This window comes from Nycticebus coucang, chromosome 10 (assembly GCF_027406575.1).
Source record: "Nycticebus coucang isolate mNycCou1 chromosome 10, mNycCou1.pri, whole genome shotgun sequence".
In the NCBI taxonomy this organism is placed as follows: domain Eukaryota; kingdom Metazoa; phylum Chordata; class Mammalia; order Primates; family Lorisidae; genus Nycticebus; species Nycticebus coucang.
Window position 1 is genome coordinate 96,667,600 of NC_069789.1, and position 22,730 is coordinate 96,690,329.

A 22,730-nucleotide genomic window follows, 5' to 3' on the forward strand; every position below is an offset into this window, starting at 1 on the left:
TGATGGACCTGGGATGTGAGCAGGTGTATTAAATTAAATCATTCTTTCCTATACAGTTATGTGGCACCATGCTAGACACAAGTAAATATGAGTAAATAACTTGCACAGAAATACTAATATCTCACATGTATGTTATTTATGAGGTCCTATCTCAGGTTTTGTCTGAGGTAATGCTTCCCTCAAAAAAACCAAACAGGCTTGACGCCTGTAGCTCCGTGACTAGGGCACCGGCCACATACACCAAAGCTGGCGAGTTCGAGCCCGACCCAGGCCTGCTAAACAACAATGACAACAACAACAACAACAACAACAACAAAATAATAGCCAGGCCTTGTGGTGGGTGCCTGTAGTCCCAGCTACTTAGGAGGCTGAGGCAAGAGAATTGTTTAAGCCTAAGAGTTGGAGGTTGCTGTGAGCTGTGACACCATAGCACTCTACTAAGGGTGACATAGCGAGACTCTGTCTTAAAAAAAAAAAAGAACAAACTTTTCAGATGTTATAATGTCAATTTTATAGATGGAGGAAAAACAAATTCAGAGATGTTAAATAAATTGTCCACTGTTAAACACTAATATTGCAAAGATATATAACATATAAGTAGACTCTTTTAATCCAAATTCTTTTTTTCCCCACTGGCGCCTGTGGCTCAGTGAGTAGGGCGCCGGCCCCATATGCCAAGGGTGGCAGGTTCAAACCCAGCCCCGGCCAATCTGCAACCAAAAAATAGCCGGGCGTTGTGGCGGGCGTCTGTAGTCCCAGCTGCTCTGGAGGCTGAGGCAAGAGAATCGCGTAAGCCCAAGAGTTAAGAGGTTGCTGTGAGCCGTGTGAGGCCACGGCACTCTACCCGAGGGCGGTACAGTGAGACTCTGTCTCTACAAAAAAAAAAAAAAAAAAAGGTTACTGAAGTTCCTTCACAAACAAATCGTAACTATTATCATTTACTGAATATTTATACCATGGGTCAGAGGCATCTCTTAATTCCTACGAAGTCCCTATGAGGTAAGTACAGTATCATTATTTCCACTTTGCATATGTAAATGAGACTCAGAACAGCTGTAGGGCATTATGATTAAGAGGAATCACTAGGCAGCCTCCCTGGGTTCAAATTCCAAGCTCACCTGTTACCTGCTCCTAGACCTCAGTTACCTCATTTGTAAAATGCAGATAACAAGACTAGCTACCTCTTAGGGTTGTTGTGAATATTCTATTAGTAAATATGTGTAAAGTTTAGAAAGCAGATCCAGGCACATAGGAGACCCTTAACAAATGTTAACTATTTTGATTACTGTTATTGCATAAAATTCAAAAGAAAGTAATTTGGAAGATACTAGAATAAAATTTTATGACTGAAAAGTCTGTGTTTTTATCAGCTATACAATTCTGCCCCTTCAAAAGTCCTGTCTGATTTTGGTGCCTGTAGCTCAGCGTCTAGGGTGCCAGCCACATACACCAGGGCTGGCAGGTTTGAACCCAGCCAGGGTTTGCCAAACAACAATGGCAACTACAACAAAAAAATAGCGGGCTTTGTGGTGGGCACCTGCAGTCCCAGCTACTTGGGAGGCTTAAGAGAATTGCTTAAGCCCAAGAATTTGAGGTTGCCGTGAGCTGTGATGCAACTGCACTCTACCAAGGGTGACATAGTGAGACTCTGTCTCAAAAAAAAAAAAAAGTCCTGTCTGAATAAATTTATAATCTTAATTCTTTTATGTATATCTCTATATCTCTTAGTCTTTGGATTTAGGGACTATCAACCCAAACCTAGATCTCCCTTACAAGGCTTCTCTGAACCTTCCAGCCTTCACTGAGTCTAAATTCATATATTCGACTTCTTACAATTTAGTAAATGTTATGGCTTTTTAAAGGGTTGTTTCCTGTGTAAGGATATTTCTCTAATTAGACTGTTCTTGAAAGATGAGAATATTTCTGCCCCTCTCATAATAACTTCAGAGATAAGTAGAAAGTTGAAATCTAATAATTATACTAATGTTGGGGGCCGTTATCTTCCATGTTCTCATCCCTCTTTGGTGAACTCCTCTTTGTATATTCTTAGTCTATGTGGTTCATCCAGGGGTGGACTCCATCTTCTGTCTCAATCTCATTTCCATCAGGGGATGGGCATGTGACCCAGGCCAGGCCTCTCAAGTATCAAGCACTTCGTTTCTCTGGCCACTATGACTGGTTCAGGTGCAGGTGGTCAAAGCTCAGCCCATCTGATGCCTTCTTGAGATTTGCTGGAACTATCCGAAGAGACACATACTTTCTTCTTTGAAAAAGAGTACCAAGGACAATATAATTCTTCTTTGCCGCTAGGTAGAAAGATTGGGCCTCAAAAGCAAACCCATGCAGAGGAAGGCAGGTGGCAGGGGGCGGGGGAGGAAAGATTGCTGAGTTCCATAATTCAATTATGCCTGACACCAGTATCCTTTGATTTCTCTTCTTAAATTTCAGAGTATGAATTTTATCACTTGTAATCCAAACAATTATGAAGAATATACTAGTATATTAACACACAGATTCTTTAGAAACAGATTCTTTCTTCTTATTAGAGATTGAGTCTCACTTTGTATCTCTAGGCTAGTTGCAGTGGTATGACCATAGTTCATGGCAGCCTCCAACTCCAGGGCTCAAGCAATCCTCCTGCCTCAGCCTCCAGAGTAGATGGAGCTGCAGTGTGTGCCACTGTGTCTGGCTAATTCAAAGTTATTTTTGTAGAGTTGAGAGACTTGCTATGATGCCCAGGCTGGTTTCAAACTCCTGAGCTCAAGTGATTCTTCCACTTTGACCTCACAAAATGCTGGAATCACAGGCATGCGCCTCTGTGCCCAGCCAGTAACTGGATTTTAAATACGGACTCTTTATGGTGTCTATTGCCTCATAGGAGTGAGGTTGCCATCTTCTGCTCACTCCTTCACTGCACAAACTGACTCTGAGCTTCCTCCAATGGATTTTAGTTTAAGGAGGTCATTAACACCTGGTTAATATCAGGGTTGCCTGATGTTATTGTGGAGTAAGGCATGATTTTTCCTTCTCTGAGAATGAGAAGTGCCCACAAAGGCCAGCACCTTGCGAACCTGGGATGTAGAATAGTGATGGAACAGACATTAATTTTCAGTGGAAGCAGAATAAATGTAAAATAAATCTTCTTGGTGTGATTGCCTTTTGGTCTCTATTTGAGGGAAACCAGTAAAGATTCACTGAGTAAAGAAAAGTGGTTGGGGGACTGCTATGCCTGTATTTAAATTTTAGAAGCAGGACTGTGCCTGGGGAAGACTGCTGATGATGGCCTGTAGTAGACACAGTTTCTGCTCCTGACATGGCACTGACAGGTGTGGTGACTAGAAGGATAGGGCTGTGTTGAGTACCCCTTGACATTTCCCCCGATGACCAAACCAGACAGCTCTGGTGGACAGCCCTCTGATGTCATCCTGCAGTGCTAATTGTCTACATGGTCCTGGCAGCTGTACTCCCCACAACATTCCCTCTGGCTTGGCTAAATGGCCCAGAGCTTTGACAAAATGCTCAGAGGCACTTGGATGAACTCTGTCATTTTATTCTTTTATATAAATCCAGCACTGGCTTTTTAAATGTCATGTGTGCATGAGTTAGGTATATAACTTACAGTAGTGTAATGTTTTATAAAATGATCTCTCAAGTAAAAACAATTGGTTGCAGTTCTATGAGTATTTTAATGGTACTGCAATGGATTTACAGGAAAGAGAGGTACAGCCTCATGGCAGCCTTGGAAATGCCCTCCTCAGGCCTCCCTTTAAAATAACTGACTGCAGGGATTATAGTTGACTGACTTGCTTCAAGGTGCTGCTCCTTGGGACCCACTGGAGGTTCACTCTGAAGCTGTGCTTCCCCGCAGTGGCTGAGCAAGGTGGTGGAGCTTGAACCAGGCAATTCCTTCCTGACACAGGCTTCCTCTTGGGGACAGCTTTGGTCAGTGACTGCCTTTCATGACCCCCTGAGACCTTCTTTACCATATGAGGTCCTTCTTACCTAATTCCTCCTCTCTCTCTGCATTCACAGGTGTCAGTCTTGTGTCAGATATATGTGTCCCGTCCCCCTTTACCCTTCATTGAAATTTCCCCTGATACATAGTTTACATGTCTGATTTCGTTTTGGCTTCTGCCTCTTAGAGGACCCATATGATGAAAGCAGTGCTGAGTGCTCTAGCATATGGCAGTAGGATGGGGTTAAGGAGGGGCCTACTCACTGCCGACTGGCAAGGAGGATCCCATCCTGAGTAGTATGTGGGAAAAAGATAGTCCTAGGCCAAGGTGGCAGCCTAATTTGTAAATATTTCTCCTGTGTTTATTTAAGAAAAAAACCCCAATAGAGAGAAATGCCTTGTAAGCTGTGTCTTCAAAGGACAGTGGAGCTGGCTGGTTGTTGTGCTGATGACTTGAAAAGGGATAATGAAATAGTGTGGGCTATTTGCAGAGGTTCTTATCTCATAGTAAGAGGGGGGAACTCAGGATCTAATAGTTGAGGACATAGAACTCCAGAGGTATTTATAGGTTTAGCAAAGATAGGTCTGTTATGTTGAAGTCAGGACCTTGGAGGGAAATCCTGGGGCACCAAAACATAGGATGAGGAAGCCTTGGTTGATGTGTGTTGATTTTGCTCTCGCAGAGAGGGGTACCCTGATCCCCTGGAGTAAGAAGTAACATATCCCCTCACCCCATGAGAAGTTACTGCACAGATAGTTCCCTTAAAAGACAATCCTATTTCTTCTCTTGGCTGCTGTGCTGATAACTGGATTAACGGCCAGTGTGAACTAGCTGCACCTAATAAATGAGGAAAGAGATTGCAACCCAAAGGATCTGTGATAATTGTCCGGCATGTACTGGCAGGAGACAGGGGAATGTCTTAGAACTAAATTTTGAGGGATTTTGATCAACGTGACTGGAACATCAGATTGCATAGATAGAAATCTGTTGGGTTGGGTGTGCTGTCCCATGACGTGGGATTTAACACCTGACAAAGATCCCAGGGAAGGGCAAACTTGATACTGGAGGGGCTCTGTGTAAGCCTGGAGAAGACAGTGGGACACGCAAAGCAAAGTGGAAATGCCTGTGTTGCCCTGGTGAACAGCAGAGGAAGGAATAAGATGCTGAGGACATAGGGGTACTGAATGGATGTATTATGTAAAGGCAGGAGACCCAACAGAGGATTATGCTCTGTGGCAATGCCGCCTCACTCTTCAAGTTCATTGGGACTGGGCTGATAAGCAGGGCACCAGCGTCACTAAGATCAGTGTTGGTTCTCTTCTGTGATCAGAGTTGACGGTAGAAAATGCAGGCACAGATCCAGACTTATTAATGATCCTGAGATATTCTGGTAATAGAGGTAAGGTGAAGGTGCTTCACTGCTAGAAAACCACAATGATGTGGACGATTGGAGGGGCAGCCAAGGGGGCTTAATCTGCATGGGCTTGTGGAGATGGTTAATAAAGCATAGCCTCCCTATGGACAAAAACTGATGGGAAGTCAGTAAGTTTACTGCTCAACAACATCCACAGTGAGAAGAGAGCAAGAATGGAGGGACAGGAAAATGAGAGTGGTTGACTCAATAAAAACTCACAATCTCTTGTTCAGATCCGGCCTATGGTGTAAGTGTCATGCTGCAGGGAAGCAGCAGCAGAAGCTATGGTGCTGGGAGTATAGAGCTTCTAGTCAGTCTCGGCGGAAGAACCATTGTCCTGGGGTTCTGGGGCAAAATCATGCCATCTGCACTGGGGAATTTTATACCTTTGGAGAAACATCTCCATGTATGTCACTGAGTCTTCGTATAGATAGAAGACTTGACCATGGAGCATCAGGTAACCATATGTCTGCAATTCCTCCTTGTGAAATGGATTATATTAGACTTGCCAAGTCATTGAGATATATCTAGCAGTATTCCATCATCAAATGGAAATGATGAAGTTAGAATTGAGCCCAAGCTGGATCAAAGCTGCATGAACAGGTGTTCCAGACTGCCACATCACTGCCATGTTTATACCAATAAAAATATGCCTCCCAAGCACACCTTATGGCCATGTGTAATGCCCCATATGACCAGCAAAGGGAGGAGGAAAGAGGCTAAGCTTAGGTTATAGGTAGGCCAGCTCAGTGTGTGAGTATGAGCCATGAACAGACAGACAGTAGATACATTATAGCCGCAATCAAGGATGGTTTTGAAAGTCGTGGAGAGAGGAAAAGTCTTCCCAGTGACGGGATTTCCGGTGATGCACCTGGTTATACACTTTCTTTGTATGAACAAATAGATTGAAGTGAGAATATATACAGAATCCTGGGTAGCGGTCAACAGGCTGGGAGTCATAGCAATAAGAATCTGGAAGTATGAGGATCACACTTCAAAAAGGGGAAGGATGGATCCTCTTCATGCCTGGTATTACAGGGCACCTACACCACTTTTTTCTGAGGTAACCAGCTAAAGCAGCGGTTCTCAACCTGTGGGTCGCAACCCCTTTTAACTGTATTAAAGGTTTGCAGTATTAGGAAGGTTGAGAACCACTGAGCTAAAGGATCACTGCAGCTAAATACAGACAGAGAACCAACATGGGTAGAGGTCTGAAATGAAAAGGACTGGAAGGTCAAAGGTGAGGAGGCCGAAATGTGAGTGTGAAGTGTGAAGCTTTTTGTCTTACATATTAACACACACTAAAAAGTGTCCACCAGAGAAGAGGCACTGAATCACCAAAGGAGTAAAACGGGTCACCTGGTGTATACTTGGCAGCCTTCGTCTATGACAGACACACACACAGCACACAGTGGCAGAGACGGAGACTGGATGTGGACTCAACAGCAGGACTCCAACTTAACAAGGCCAATGTCCAAGGTCAGACAATTAAGTTTGTGAACTCATTCATACCTCATTGCTGAATATCACTACGGTCACCTTTGAGGTACTCTCCTCAGGAAGCGCTATGCACCGATGCCAATACTTAGTCCACTCTTCAAAATGGTTTTTCTAGAATGAGCTTGCAAACTTGTCAGACCTCATAGCTATGGCTGTCTCTGAATGCTGAAGCCACCACCAGCAGAGACCATCACTGAGTCCCTGATATGGTCCTATTCCTTGAGAAGACAAAGAAGCCACATGGAGGAAAGCTTTTTACATTGGGTCCTTTCTGATCTGAATCCCATGACTCGTTTCCAAAGGAGTTACAAACTGGCGGGGACACAGTGAGTGTCCTAAGATATGCTGCCTTCTAGGCATTTGGGACTCTATGTCGGAAAACAGCAGGAAGTGAGTCACCATCTTTGTAGGGGGTAATTGACCCTAATTAACAGGAGGAGGTAGGGGTGCCTTTACACAATGGGACAGGGAAAAATAGGTATGAACCCCAGATGACCCACTTGTGTGCATCTTGATTCTCTCTTGTAAGTTAATTTCCTTGATTTTCATTTGTACTTGCCAATAGACACAATGACTTTGGGAAGAGAAAAGTATAATTACCAAGGACTCAGACCTCTGAGGAGTAAAGTCTTGGGTCACGTCTGTAGATGAGTCAGGACCTGCAGAGATGTGGTTAAAGATGAAGATTTTAGAGTAAAAGAGGAGGGAGAAAACCATAACAGCTGTGGCCCCAAGACTGACCACAGAGAGCAAGATGATGATTTCCAACATTTCAAAAAGAAACCCTATAATTCTAGCTATCACTCCCTATTCTTCCATCTTCCCTTCTACTCCCAACCCCCCATGCAGTCACCAGGCTACTTTCTGTCTGTCCATTTTTGCCTAATCTGGATACCTAATATAAATGGAATCACATAGTATATGCCTGACTCCCTTCACATAGCACAATGTTATCATGGTTCATTCTCATTGTAGCAAATATTAGTGCTTCATTTGTTTTTTATGGCTAAATAATATTCTATTGTATGGATTAGCATATTTCTTTATCCATTTATCAATTTAGGGACATTTTGATTGTTTCCATCTATTGGCAATTATGAATAATACTGCTATAAACATTTGTGTATTTTTTTTTTTTTTGTGGCTTGTGAGGATTCTGCTGAGAAGTCTGTTGTCCTGAAGGGTTTTTTCTGGTAGGTCATTTGTTGCTTTTATGTAGCTGCTTGTAGAATTTGCTCTTTCAATTTGATTTTGGCCAGGTTGACCACTATGTACCTTGGAGATATCTTCCCTGTGTTTGATGACTATCTTAATCTGGATAGTCAGAATCTTAGTGATAATGGGAAAGTTTTCCACAGTAATTCCTTCAAATAGATTTTTCATGCTGTTTAGCTCTTTTCTTCTTCAGAGATACCTAGCATTCATATGCTTGTTTACTTCACACAGGACCACACATCACTAAGCAATTGCTCTACCCTTGTTCTCGTCTCTGCCTCTGTAAGTGATGGGGTTAGCTTGAGAGCCTTGTCTTCCAACTCTGAGATTCTTTCTTCTTGGTTTAGTCTGTTGCTGAAACTTTCTGCTGTGTTTTGGAAATCCCTGAATGACTCTTTCATTTCCTTAAGTTCTATTATATCTTTACTAAATTGGTCAAGTTCATTAGTCTATTGGTCAAGTTCATTAGTCTATTATATCTTTACTAAATTGGTCAAATTCATGACTTTTTCATGAATTTCCTGAAATATTTTTTGGGCTTTGTTTTATTGGTCTTCAACTTTCTCTTCATTCCATTCATCTAATTTGCCATCCATATTCTGAGTTTTATTTCTGTCATTTAAGCAATGTCCTTGTAGTTGGAATCAGCTGCTGTAGGTCCATGTGATCCCTTTGAGATGTTAATATTTTTTCTTATTTTTAAATATTTTAAAATATGTTTTGATTTTTCAAGTTGCCAGAGTACTTTTGCTTATTTCTTCTCTTCTGAAATCTCTTTTCTTAATTCCTGGTTAATAGGTTTGCGGATTCCTTCTCCTTGCTGGGAACTCTTTTTGGGAGCTGGATGATACTCTTTTCACTGAGACTTGTGTTGGGGGGATTGCTCTCCCCGGAGTCTCCCCACAGAGGTAACTGCAATATCTGGGTAAGGGTTCATAGGTTCCTGGATTGTGAGCATTTGCTTAAACCAGGTTGCAGTGTGCTGGCTGCTTGAGGCTGGGAGCTTTGGAGCAGTTCTTCCAGCTCTGCTTTGGTGGTGGAGGCTCTGGAGTGGGGGTCTTGGGGATCTGGGTGCACTTCTGGAGACGTGGCCTAGTGTCTCAGGCCTGCCAGTAATTCTGGAGGCACAGAGGCAGAGCCTCAGAGCTGGGACTGTGGAGGAACCATAAGCAGACTTCTGAGCAAGGGCTCTGACTCTAAAGCAGGGCTGTGCAGATGGCCAGCTGATTCAATCTGGAGGATGGGGTCAGGGCCAAGCAGGCAGGAGACAGTCATGGCTTGGAGCATGGAGTCAGGGTGAACCAGCACTAGGTTGCTCCTCAGACACTCGGATCTCACAAAACCCAGGTCAGGCATGCAGGGGTCACAGCTTTCCACCCCCATTCCCCCACCCAGGAGCCATCTATGTGGTTGCCTGAGGCATCTCAGGTTGGTGTCTGCTGCACCAGTGTATAAGCTTCCCAGCCAGTTCTGGGATAGAGCCACAAGCAAGGCCTCTGAACAGGGCCTCTGAGCCAGAAGTGGAGCCATGCAGAGGGCCGGCAGATCCAACCTAGAGGGCAGGGTCAGGGCCAAATAGGCAGGAGGTGGAGGATAGAATTGGGGTGAGCAAATAGCAGGCTGCTTTGAAGGCTCTGAGATCCTGTGAAAATAAGTCAGGTGGGCTGATGCTGGCTCCTTCAGACATCTCAATAGCAGCATTGAGTAGTGGCTGTGAAGGTTTGGTAAGTTCAAAATCTGTGGAGTAGGCCAACAAGCTGGAAACCCAGGGATGAGCTGCCGTTTGGGTTCAAAGAGCCTGCTGGCAGAATTCCCCAGGCCTCAGAATTCTGTTACATTAACAAGTCTGTTATTGTTATCTTAGTACCATGCTTGTGATGATTGTTGCCTTCTGGTAAGTTTAAGAATTGTGAATCCTCCAGTTTTGTTCTTCTTTTTTAAGATTGTTTTGTCTATTTTGAATCCCTCTCAATTCCAAAGGAGTTCTGGAATCAGCTTGTTAATGTCTACAAGGCAGCCAGCTAGGATTCTGGTAGAGATTGCATTTGTCTGTGGATAAAATGAGAGAGTATCGCCGTTTTAAAAATAACACCTTATAAACCATTAACACGAAATGCTTTTTATTTAGTTTTTAATTTCTTTCAACTGTGTTTTATAGTTTTCAGAGTATAAGCTTTACACTTTGCTAATTATTTCAAAGCACTTTACTATTTTTTTGATGTTATTGTAAACAGAATTATTCTCCTAGCTTCATTTTTGAGTTGCTTATTGCAATATATAGAAATAAAATGGATTTTTAGATATTGATTTTTGTATTCTGCAACCTTGCTGAATTCATTTATCAGTTGTAATAGTTACTTTGTGACTGCCTTAGAATTTTCTGTATGTAAAATCATATTTTCTTTTCTTTTCTTTTTTTTTTCTTTTGAGACAGAGTCTTAAGCTGTTACCTTGGGTAGAGTGCCATGAAGTCATAGCTCATAGCAATCTCCAACTCTTGGGTTGAAGTGATCCTCTTGGCTCAGTTTCTCTATTTTTTAGTAGAGATTAGGTCTTGCTTTTACTCAAGCTGGTTTTGAACTTGTGAGCACAAGCAATCCAACTGCGTCAGCCTCCCAGAATGCTAGAATTACAGGCATGAGCCACTGTGCCTGACCTCAAGATCATATTTTCTGTAGATAGGATTTTACTTCTTTATTTTCAGTATGAATGCCTTTATTTCTCTTTCTTGCCTAATTTCCCTGGTTAAAACTTCTAGTACAAGCGCCTGTGGCTTAAGGAGTAGGGCACTGGCCCCATATACCGGGGGTGGTGGGTTCAAACCCAGCCCTGGCCAAAAAAAAAAAATAAAAATAAAAATAACTTCTAGTACAATGTAGATGAGAGTGGAGATCTTTGACTTTTTTCTGACCTTAGGGAAAAGCAATCAGTCTTCATTAAGTATGATGTCAGCTGTGGGTTTTTATGGAGTCCCTTTCTTAGGTTCAGGAAGTCCACCTTTGTTTTTATTTTATTGACTGTTTTTCTTATGAAAGAATGTTCGATTTGTCTAACAGTTTTTCTGTGTCTATTGAGATGATCATTTTTTTTTTTTTTTTTTGTAGAGATGGAGTCTCACCTTATTGCCCTTGGTAGAGTGCCGTGGCATCACACAGCTCACAGCAACCTCCAAATCCTTGGACTTAGGCAATTCTCTTGACTCAGCCTCCCAAGTAGCTGGGACTACAGGCGCCCGCCACAACGCCTGGCTATTTTTTTGTTGCAGTTTGGCCGGGGCTGGGTTTGAACCCACCACCCTCGGCATATGGGGCCGGCACCCTACCCGCTGAGCCACAGGTGCCACCCAATCATTTTTTAATTTTAGTGATGTGTTATATTTATTGATTTTCAGATGTTAGACCAAATACGCATTCCTGGAATGAATCCCACTGGGTCATGATGTATACCTCTTTTCATATTTTGCTTGATTTGGTTTGCTTATGTTTTGTTGAAAATTTTCCTGACAATTTTCATTAGATACGGTTTATAATTTTCTTGTGATACTTTGACTGATTTTGGTGTCAGGCAATATTGGCCTCACAGAACGAGGTGGGTACTGTTCTCTCTCCTAATTTTTTTTAAGAGTTGGTAAATAATTAGTATCATTTATTTTTAAATACAAATTTGATAGAAATTGTGAAATCTTCTAAATCTGGGCATTCTTTTATAGTTTTTTGATTATTCATTCAATCTTTCTACTTCTTATAGATTTATGTTTACTATTTTTGAGTTAGTTTTGGTAGTTTGTATCTTTTTAAGGAATTTATCAGTAAACCATCGTATATAGTATGACTTTATAATCCTTTTTATTTCTATATGTTAGTATTATGTTTTGTCTTTCATTTGATTCTAGTAATTTGAGTCTTTTCTTTTTTTTCAATGTCAGTCTAGCTAAAGATTTGTCAATTTCTTTGATCTGTTCAAACAACCAGCTTTTGTTTATTGATTTTTTTCACTCCTGTTTTTCTTCTTTTTCTTTGTGTTTACCCTCCTTTGAGTGTGCTGAGCTTCCTGCACATGCAGATTCATATTTTCCATTAAATTTGGGAACATTGTAGTCATTATTTCTTTGAACATTTTTTCTGGCTCCTTTCTCTGTCTCTTCTCCTTCTGGTAATCTAATTTATGCATATATTAGCATGTTTAACTGTGTCTAACTTTTCTCTGGGGCTCTATTTTCTTTTCTTCTTTCTTCTCTATTTAAATTGCATAGTTTCTAGCCATCTATCATCCAGTTCAAAAATTCCTTCTATTGCAGTTCTAACCTACTGTTGAGCTCCTCTAGTGAACTTTTAATATTTATTATATTTTTCAACTCCAGAATTTTCTTTGTATTTCCTTTCATAATTTATATCTTTTTATTAATACTGTCTACTTGATGTGACATTGTCATCATGTTTCATTTAATTCTTTGAACATATTTATTATGGCTACTTTAAGATCTTTGTATATTAAAACAAATATCTTATTGCTGTCACAGTTACTCTTGCATGCTTCATATTTGGTATAGGGGTCTTAATTTCCTTTTTCTTTGCATGTCTCATATATTTTTGTTGAAAACTGTACATTATAGATAATATATATAAAAACCCTAGATACCTGTTTCCACACTAGGGCTTATCATTTTCATTGCTTTTTCATTTGTTTAGTGAGTAGCAAAATTTTTTAGATCCCTCTATTTCCCCTCCACAATGTGAAGCCTTTAATGAGGCTAAGTTATGAGTGATCATGGTAGAGGTCACGGCCTTGGATACTCCCACAGTCAGTCTGAGATGATAGCAATGTTTTCTTGGCCCTTTTTTTTTTTTTATTAAATCATAACTGTATACATTGATATGATCATGGGGCATCATATACTCGCTTCATAGACCATTTGACACATTTTCATCACAATGGTTAACATAGCCTTCCTGGCATTATTTCAGTTACTGTGCCAAAACATTTATATTCTACATTTACCAAGTTTCACAAATACCCCTGTAAGGTGCACCACAGGTATGATCCCACCGATCCCCCTCCCTCTACCCACGACCACCCTCCCTCCCCTCCCTTTCCCACTTCCCCCTATTGTTAGGTTTAACTGGGTTATAGCCTTCATGTGTGAGCCCCAAATTAATTTCATAGTAGGGCTGAGTACATTGGGTACTTTTTCTTCCATTCTTGAGATACTTTACTAAGAAGAATATGTTCCAGCTCCATCCATGTAAACATGAAAGAGGTAAAGTCTCCATCTTTCTTTAAGGCTGCATAATATTCCATGGTGTACATATAATTTATTAATCCATTCGTGGATCGATGGGCACTTGGGCTTTTTCCATGACTTAGCAATTATGAATTGGGCTGCAATAAACATTGTGGTACAAATATCTTTGTTATGTTGTGATTTTTGGTCTTCTGGGTATATGCCCAGCAGAGGAATTATAGGATTGAATGGCAGATCTATTTTTATTTCTCTGAGTGTTCTCCATATATCTTTCCAAAGGGAATGTATTAATTTGCATTCCCACCAGCAGTGCAGAAGTGTTCCCTTTGCTCCACACCCACGCCAACATCTCTGGTCTTGAGATTTTGTGATATAGTCTAGTCTCACTGGAGTTAGATGATATCTCAAAGTAGTTTTGATTTGCATTTCTCTGATGATTAAAGATGATGAGCATTTTTTCATATGTCTGAAGGCCGTGTGCCTGTCTTCTTCAGAGAAGTTTCTCTTCAAATCCCTTGCCCGGCCTGCGATGGGATCCCTTGTTTTTTTCTTGCTGATGCATTTGAGTTCTCTGTGGATTCTGGTTATTAAACCTTTGTCAGAGATATACCCTGCAAATATCTTCTCCCATTCTGAGGGCTGTCTGCTTGATTTACTTAATGTGTTCTTGGCTGTACAGAAGCTTTTTAGTTGGATCAAGTCCCAGTAGTGTATTTTTGAAGCTGCTTCAATTGCCCGGGGGGTTCTCTTCATAAAAGACTCGCCCAGACCAATTTCTTCAAGGGTTTTCCCTGCACTCTCCTCTAGTATTGTTATAGTTTCATGACTAAAGTTTAAATCTTTAATCCAATGAGAGTCTATCTTAGTTAATGGTGATAGGTGTGGGTCCAATTTCAGTCTTCTGCAGGTTGCCAGCCAGTTCACCCAGCACCATTTGTTAAATAGGGAAACTTTTCCCCACTGAATGTTTTTAATTGGCTTGTCAAAGACCAAATAGCAGTACGTAGCTGGGTTCATCTCTTGCTTCTCTATTCTGTTCCAGATACCTACTTCTCTGTTTTTGTGCCAATACCATGCTGTTTTGATCACTATCGTTTTGTAGTAAAGTCTGAGGTCTGGTAGTGTGATTCCTCCTGTTTTTTTCTTTTTTTTTTTTTTGTTGGGGATTCATTGAGGGTACAATAAGCCAGGTTACACTGATTGCAATTGTTAGGTAAAGTCCCTCTTGCAATCATGTCTTGCCCCCATAAAGTGTGACACACACCAAGGCCCCACGCCCCTCCCTCCGTCCCTCTTTCTGCTTCCCCCCCATAACCTTAATTGTCATTAATTGTCCTCATATCAAAATTGAGTACATAGGATTCATGCTTCTCCATTCTTGTGATGTTTTACTAAGAATAATGTCTTCTACTTCCATCCAGGTTAATACGAAGGATGTAAAGTCTCCATTTTTTTTTAATGGCTGAATAGTATTCCATGGTATACATATACCAGAGCTTGTTAATCCATTCCTGGGTTGGTGGGCATTTAGGCTGTTTCCACATTTTGGTGATTGTAAATTGAGCTGCAATAAACAGTCTAGTATAAGTGTCCTTATGATAAAAGGATTTTTTTCCTTCTGGGTAGATGCCCAGCAATGGGATTGTAGGATCAAATGGGAGGTCTAGCTTGAGTGCTTTGAAGTTTCTCCATACTTCCTTCCAGAAAGGCTGTACTAGGTTGCAGTCCCACCAGCAGTGTAAAAGTGTTCCCTTCTCTCCACATCCACGCCAGTATCTGCAGTTTTGAGATATTGTGATGTGGGCCATTCTCACTGGGGTTAGATGATATCTCAGGGTTGTTTTGATTTGCATTTCTCTAATAAATAGAGATGATGAACATTTTTTCATGTGTTTGTTAGCCATTCGTCTGTCATCTTTAGAGAAAGTTCTATTCATGTCTCTTGCCCATTGATATATGGGATTGTTGGCTTTTTTCATGTGGATTAATTTGAGTTCTCTATAGATCCTAGTTATCAAGCTTTTGTCTGATTGAAAATATGCAAATATCCTTTCCCATTGTGTAGGTTGTCTCTTTGCTTTGGTTATTGTCTCCTTAGCTGTACAGAAGCTTTTCAGTTTAATGAAGTCCCATTTGTTTATTTTTGTTGTTGTTGCAATTGCCATGGCAGTCTTCTTCATGAAGTCTTTCCCCAGGCCAATATCTTCCAGTGTTTTTCCTATGCTTTCTTGGAGGATTTTTATTGTTTCATGCCTTAAATTTAAGTCCTTTATCCATCTTGAATCAATTTTTGTGAGTGGGGAAAGGTGTGGGTCCAGTTTCAGTCTTTTACATGTAGACATCCAGTTCTCCCAACACCATTTATTGAATAGGGAGTCTTTCCCCCAAGGTATGTTCTTGTTTGCTTTATTGAAGATAAGGTGGTTATAAGATGTTATTTTCATTTCTTGGTTTTCAATTCGATTCTAAGTGTCTATGTCTGTGTTTTTGTGCCAGTACCATGCTGTCTTGAGCACTATGGCTTTGTAGTACAGACTAAAATCTGGTATGCTGATGCCCCCAGCTTTATTTTTATTACTAAGAACTGCCTTAGCTATACGGGTTTGTTTCCGGTTCCATACAAAACTCAGAATCATTTTTTCCAAATCTTGAAAGTACGATGTTGGTATTTTGCTAGGAATGGCATTGAATAGGTAGATTGCTTTGGGAAGTATAGACATTTTAACAATGTTGACTCTTCCCATCCATGAGCATGGTATGTTCTTCCATTTGTTAATATCCTCTGCTATTTCCTTTCTGAGGATTTCATAGTTTTCTTTATAGAGGTAGGTCTTTCACCTCTTTCATTAGGTATATTCCTAGGTATTTCATTTTCTTTGAAACTATGGTGAAGGGAGTTGTGTCCTTAATTAGCTTCTCATCTTGACTGTTATTGGTGTATACAAAGGCTACTGACTTGTGGACATTGATTTTTATATCCTGAAACACTGTATTTTTTGATGACTTCTAGGAGTCTTGTGGTTGAGTCTTTGGGGTTCTCTAAGTATAAGATCATGTCGTCAGCAAAGAGGGAGAGTTTGACCTCCTCTGCTCCCATTTGGATTCCCTTTATTTCCTTGTCTTGCCTAATTTGTATTGGCTAGAACATCCAGCACTACGTTGAATAGTAAAGGTGACAGAGGACAACCTTGTCTGGTTCCAGTTCTAAGAGGAAAAGCTTTCAGTTTTACTCCATTCAGTAAAATATTGGCTGTGGGTTTGTCATAGATAGCTTCAATCAGTTTTAGAAATGTGCCACCTATGCCTATACTCTTCAGTGTTCTAATTAGAAAAGGATGCTGGATTTTATCAAATGCTTTTTCTGCATCTATTGAGAGGACCATGTAATCTTTATTTTTGCCTCTGTTAATATGGTGGATAATGTTTATGGACTTGCGTATGTTAAACCAGCCTTGCATCCCTGGGATGAAGCCTACTTGACCATGATGAATGACTTTTTTGATGATAAGCTGTAATCTATTGGCTAGGATTTTGTTGAGAATTTTTGCGTCTATATTTATGCGTGAGATTGGTCTGAAATTCTCCTTTTTGTTTGGGTCTTTTCCTGGTTTTGGTATCAGGTTGATGTTTGCTTCATAGAATGTGTTGGGGAAGATTCCTTCTTCCTCAATTTTTTGGAATAATTTCTGCAGTACAGGAATAAGCTCTTCCTTGAAGGTTTGATAGAATTCTGGAGTGAAGCCATCTGGACCAGGGCATTTTTTGGTTGGAAGATATTTTATTGTTTCTTTGATCTCAGTGCTTGAAATTGGTCTGTTCAGGAGCTCCATTTCTTCCTGGCTAAGTCTAGGGAGAGGGTGTGATTCCAAATATTGATCCATTTCCTTCACATTGTCAAATTTCTGGGCATAGAGTTTCTGGTAGTATTCAGAGATGATCTCTTGTATCTCTGTGGGATCAGTTGTTATTTCCCCTTTATCATTTCTGATTGAGGTTACTAGAGATTTTACTTGTCTATTCCTAGTTAGTCTGGCAATGGTTTATTTTATTTATTTTTTCAAAAAACCAACTTCTTGTTTCATTAATTTTCTGAATGATTCTTTTGTTTTCAATTTCATTGATCTCTGATTTGATTTTGGATATTTCTTTTCTTCTTCTGAGTTTAGGCTTAGATTGTTTTTCTTTTTCCAAATCCATAAGATCTCTTGTGAGATTGTTTGATGCGCTCTCTTTCTGTTTTTCGAATGTAGGCATCTAAAGTGATGAATTTTCCTCTCAAAACTGCTTTTGCAGTATCCCACAGGTTTTGGTAGCTTGTGTCTTCATTGTTGTTATGCTCAAGGAAGTTAATGATTTCCTGTTTTATTTCTTCCTGCACCCATCTGTTATTCAACAGAAGATTGTTTAGTTTCCATGCCTTTGGGTGGGGTCGAGCATTTTTGTTAGAGTTGAGTTCCACCTTTAGTGCCTTATGGTCTGAGAAGATACAAGGTAAAATTTCAATTCTTTTGATTCTGTTGATATTTGTTTTGTGTCCCAGGATATGATCAATTTTGGAGAATGTTCCATGGGGTGATGAGAAGAATGTATATTCTTTATCTTTGGGGTGGAGTGTTCTATATGCGTCTGTCAAGCACAGTTGTTCTAGGGTCTCATTTAAATCTCTTATATCTTTGTTTAATTTCTGTTTAGAGGATCTTTCCAGCTCTGTAAGAGGAGTGTTAAAGTCCCCTGTTATGATGGTATTATCAGCTATCATATTGCTAAGACTGAGTAAGGTCTGTGTCAAGAATCTGGGAGCATTTAAATTGGGTGCATAAATATTTAGAATTGAAATGTCTTCTTGTTGTATTTTTCCCTTGACCAATATAAAGTGACCATCTTTGTCTTTTTTGACTTTAGTTGCTTTAAATCCACATGTATCTGAAAATAAGATTGCAACTCCTCTTTTCTTCTGAATGCCGTTTGCCTGAAAAATTGTCTTCCGACCCTTCACTTGGAGCTTTAATTTGTCTTTTGAAGCCAGGTGTGTTTCTTATAGACAGCAAATAGATGGCTTGTGTTTTTTAATCCAGTCAGCCAATCTATGTCTCTTCAGTGGGGAATTCAAGCCATTAACATTTATTGAGATAATTGACAAGTATGGTAGTGTTGTATTCGTCTTATTTTGTGAGAGTCCATTGCTTAGTTTTCTCTCTCTCTTTTTTTTTTTTTTTTTTTTTTAGAGACAGAGTCTCACTTTATGGCCCTTGGTAGAGTGCCGTGGCATCACACTGCTCACAGCAACCTCCAACACCTGGGCTTAAGCGATTCTCTTGCCTCAGCCTTCCGAGTAGCTGGGACTACAGGCGCCCGCCACAACGCCCGGCTATTTTTTGGTTGTAGTTTAGCCGGGGCCGGGTTTGAACGCGCCACCCTCAGTATGTGGGGCCGGCGCCTTACTGACTGAGCCACAGGCGCCGCCCTAGTTTTATCTTTTGCATCATTGTGGAGGTTAGGTTCTGTCCTTTAATTTCTGAGTTCTTACTTTGCTGCTGATCCATTGTGGTGGTCAGTGTGCAGAACAGGTTGAAGTATTTCCTGTAGAGCTGGTCCTCTTGTGGCGAATTTCCTCCATGTTTGTATATCCGTAAATGATTTAATTTCTCCGTAATTTTTAAGCTTAGCTTAGCAGGGTATAGAATTCTGAGCTGGAAATTGTTCTGTTTAAGTAGATTAAAGGTGAATGACCATTGTCTTCTTGCTTGGAAAGTTTCATTAGAGAAGTCTGCGGTCACTCTGATGGATTTGCCCCTGTAGGTCAACTGGCGCTTACTCCTGGCAGCTTGCAGAATCTTTTCTTTTGTCTTGACTTTGGACAGTTCATCACAATGTGTCTTGGAGAAGCTCGGTTAGAGTTGAGGTGACCTGGGGTCCGATATCCCTCTGAAAGCAGTGTGTCAGAATCTTTGGTGATATTTGGGAAATTTTCTTTTATAATATTCTGTAGTATGGCTTTCATTCCTCTGTGGCATTCTTCTTCCCCTTCTGGGATACCTATAACTCGTATGTTGGAACGCTTCATAAAGTCCCATAATTCTGACAGTGAATGTTCTGCTTTTTCTCTCTTCTTTTCTGCCTCTTTTACTATCTGAGTTATCGCAAGAACTTTGTCTTCTACCTCTGAAATTCTTTCTTCTGCATGGTCTAACCTGTTGCTGATACTTTCCATTGCATCTTTAAGTTCCCTAATTGACTGTTTCAGTTCCTTCAGCTCTGCTATATCCTGTTTATAGTCTTCATATCATTCATCTCTTATTTGATTCTGTTTTTGGATTTCCTTTTGGTTATTTTCCACTTTATTAGCAGTTTCCTTCATTATTTCCATCATTTCTTTCATTGTTTTCAACATGTGTAGTCTCAATTTCCTTTCTAACATTTTTCACCCAATTTTATCCCGTAAAGTTTTCGGTTTGTTCATTCCTAACATTTCTTTATAGGTGGAATCATCTGTAGCAGGTACCTCATGGTCCCTTGGCGGGGTTGTTCTGGACTGGTTCTTCATGTTGCCTGGAGTTTTCTGCTGATTCTTCCTCATGGGTGATTTCTTTTATCTGTTTCCTTGCCCTAATTTTCCTTTCACTTCCTCTTGCTCTTTAAGTTCTCGTGCCTGTGGACTAAGGGTTACAGGACCAGAAGGGTGAGAAGGATGAAGAGCAAAAAAGGGATGAAAGAAAGGAGGACCGAGTGATAAGAAAAAAAAAAGAAAAATGGAGAAAGGAGAATGAGTGGGTAAAAGGAATATTGACAAAAAGAAGAGAGGCACAGAAAGACGGAGACAGAGCAATATAGGTGTACAGTAGGGTACTTTGTCACAACCTTAAAAAAAAACCCTGCCTTCTGGCGGTGCCCAGTTGGGTGGTTCCCTTGAGGTCAGCAGCTCTTTGCTAACCTGATCAGACACAGTACCCCACCTCCACCAATTAGAGAGGAAAGACAAAAATGCTATAAATCAAACCAAAACAAGCAAACCGAAAACTTTACGGGATAAAATTGGGTGAAAAACCAAATAATAGCGGTAGAAACACTAGCAAAAATGAAGTTCTAGTTATTGAAAAGGGCCGCAATGGGAAATTATAATTAAACTAGAAAAATTGAGAAAGAAAAATGATCTGTATGGAAAAGGTTGAAATTAAAAAACAAAACAACATCAACAACATCAAAATAAACAAAAAAAGACAACCAAACCAAAAAAATAACCAAAAAAAACAAAAAATACACAACCAAAAGCAAAGCAGTATGTATATGTTATTGAACATTGTCTGGGCAACATTTGGTATTCTGGCGTATGAGATGTTAATCACAGTTCTGATACGACTGGAGGCTGCTGATTTCTCAAACCCAGCAGGTAGACACCCTAAATCTCTCTTCAGCCCACTTAAAGGCACTTTGAACTTGTAAACTTGCTGAGCAGAAGCTTTCCCAGGAAAGTGCTTGTCGCTGGAATCAGTGCTGAAGTGGCTATCCACTTATCCAGTGTGCCAAAACCGGTCTCACTCTGCCCCTGAGGGTTAGGGCTACCAGGCGGCTCAGACCCCACCCTTAGGCTACTTGGTCGCTGGGTTACCAGCTCCCACCCGATTCTAGCTCTGCGACCCTGAGGGCGGAGCTTGCCAGGGCAGATGGCTCACAATGGCTCCCTGTGATCCACAGCCAAACACTATTAGCTCCGTCTGGCTCAGCGGCTCAGACTGGGGTCCTAGACAACGGCCAAAGTTCTCTGCACTCCCACTCAGGCTCTCCCCAAGGCAGTTCAACTGAGTGCCAAGTCCAAAAACACCAAAACAGTTCACAGGTAAGGCCTTTCTGGTTTGCAGTCTCGCTGCTACTGAACTTACAGTTGCGGGCAGGTTTAGACGGATTGAACACATGCGACCACTTGCCGTTTTTCCACTGTTGTAGTCCTCCTCTTGGGGTCCAGAAGTCTCTGGCTGACTCCCTGTATCCTCACAGGGGTGATGATAGGCAGATCCCACCAGCCAGAAATGCCTGGAGTCCTATCTCCCCAGACTCACGGTGCCCAGATGCAAAGAAGCTGTTACTCGGCTGCCATCTTGCTCTGCCTCCCCCCCTTTTTTTTTTTTTTTGTCCAGGGCTGGGTTTGAACTCTCCACCTCCAGCATATGGGACCTGCACTCTACTCCTTGAGCCACAGGTGCCACCCGGCCCTTTTTGTTTTCTGATTATACCCAGTTGATAAGCATAAGTAATTGCTGGTTTATTGCTATGCTGCTTTTTTTTTTTTTTTTGCAGTTTTTGGCCAGACTGGGTTTGAACCCACCACCTCCGGTACATGGGGCCGGCGCTCTACTCCTTGAGCCACAGGTGCTGCTATATTGCTTTTAACAACGTCCTACAATGCCAAATTTGTGTTCCTAAGGTCAGTGATTAAAATTTGTTCTGAGCCCAAGAAGGCTCCTTCTGTCTGTTTCTTATTCCAGTTCTGTCCAGTAAATTTGCTTACCATGTAGTCTGTACTTTCAGTGAATCTACCAAAATTCTACTAGCTGCTTTTTACCAAAACCGCCACTGTTTTTGAGATTGTCCATAGGCTTGAATTTCTTCGCATCTGCTGCAAATGAAATCAATTTCTTTGGAAAAATAGTAGGAGAGATCTTCATGCCCTGCTTCTTCCCCCAGACAAATTCTCTGGGCTATGGCTCTGTAATTGGGGGTGAAAATCATGGCACAATTTCTTTCTGAGTGATTCTCTTGCTTTAGTTGCTGAGCAATTGGTGGTAAGACAGCTCTTCAACTGTGGTCTGGATGGGAGGAAGCGGTTCCTTCTTGGCTGTGAAATAGTTTCCATTTGACCAAATTGGGAGAGAAAGAAGAAACATCTTAGTTCAGATATCACAAACTCTTGCTGTTCTTGCCAAATTTCAGTAAATTTTCTTGAATAAATGTTACTTCATTTGCTGTATGCCCTTAGATTCATTTCCAGATACTTAAAATGTTGAATTAAAAAAAAAATTAATTGTGCCAGGTTTATAGCCATGGAACTCCTAAGGCTGTTTTGGCAGAAGTGGAACTCTCAAATAAAAATTTTTCTTAACAACTTCTATTCTAATTGGCTGTTGATTTATCCATGTGCCTTTCTGAATTTTAAGCTAATTGACAGAAGAGACTATTTTATTACTTTCCAATTTCTGGTATCTACCAAAATGCAATGCCTGTATTAGTGACTAAATTAATATTTGTTAAATGTATTTTGCCAAAAACTTTCAACTATCTAATTGTATTTTGCCTAACCTTCACCTAAATAATATATAAACTTGTAAAACAAATTGTAAACATAAAATTCAATAAACACAAATTCACATTTTAGTCAACTTCTTACCAACTTGACTGTGGTAGAGGTTAT

The 22,730-nt window shown here is 40.7% G+C and overlaps 1 long non-coding RNA gene across 1 annotated transcript in view; it reads left to right on the forward strand.

The window, feature by feature from the left end:
* The window catches only part of LOC128597257 (uncharacterized), a 100,065-nt gene that overhangs the window by 30,419 nt on the left and 46,916 nt on the right, over positions 1-22,730 (forward strand). The window contains exon 2 of the long non-coding RNA XR_008383234.1: positions 21,620-21,746. This is a non-coding gene — a long non-coding RNA (uncharacterized LOC128597257). The remainder of the gene's footprint in view (positions 1-21,619; positions 21,747-22,730) is intronic.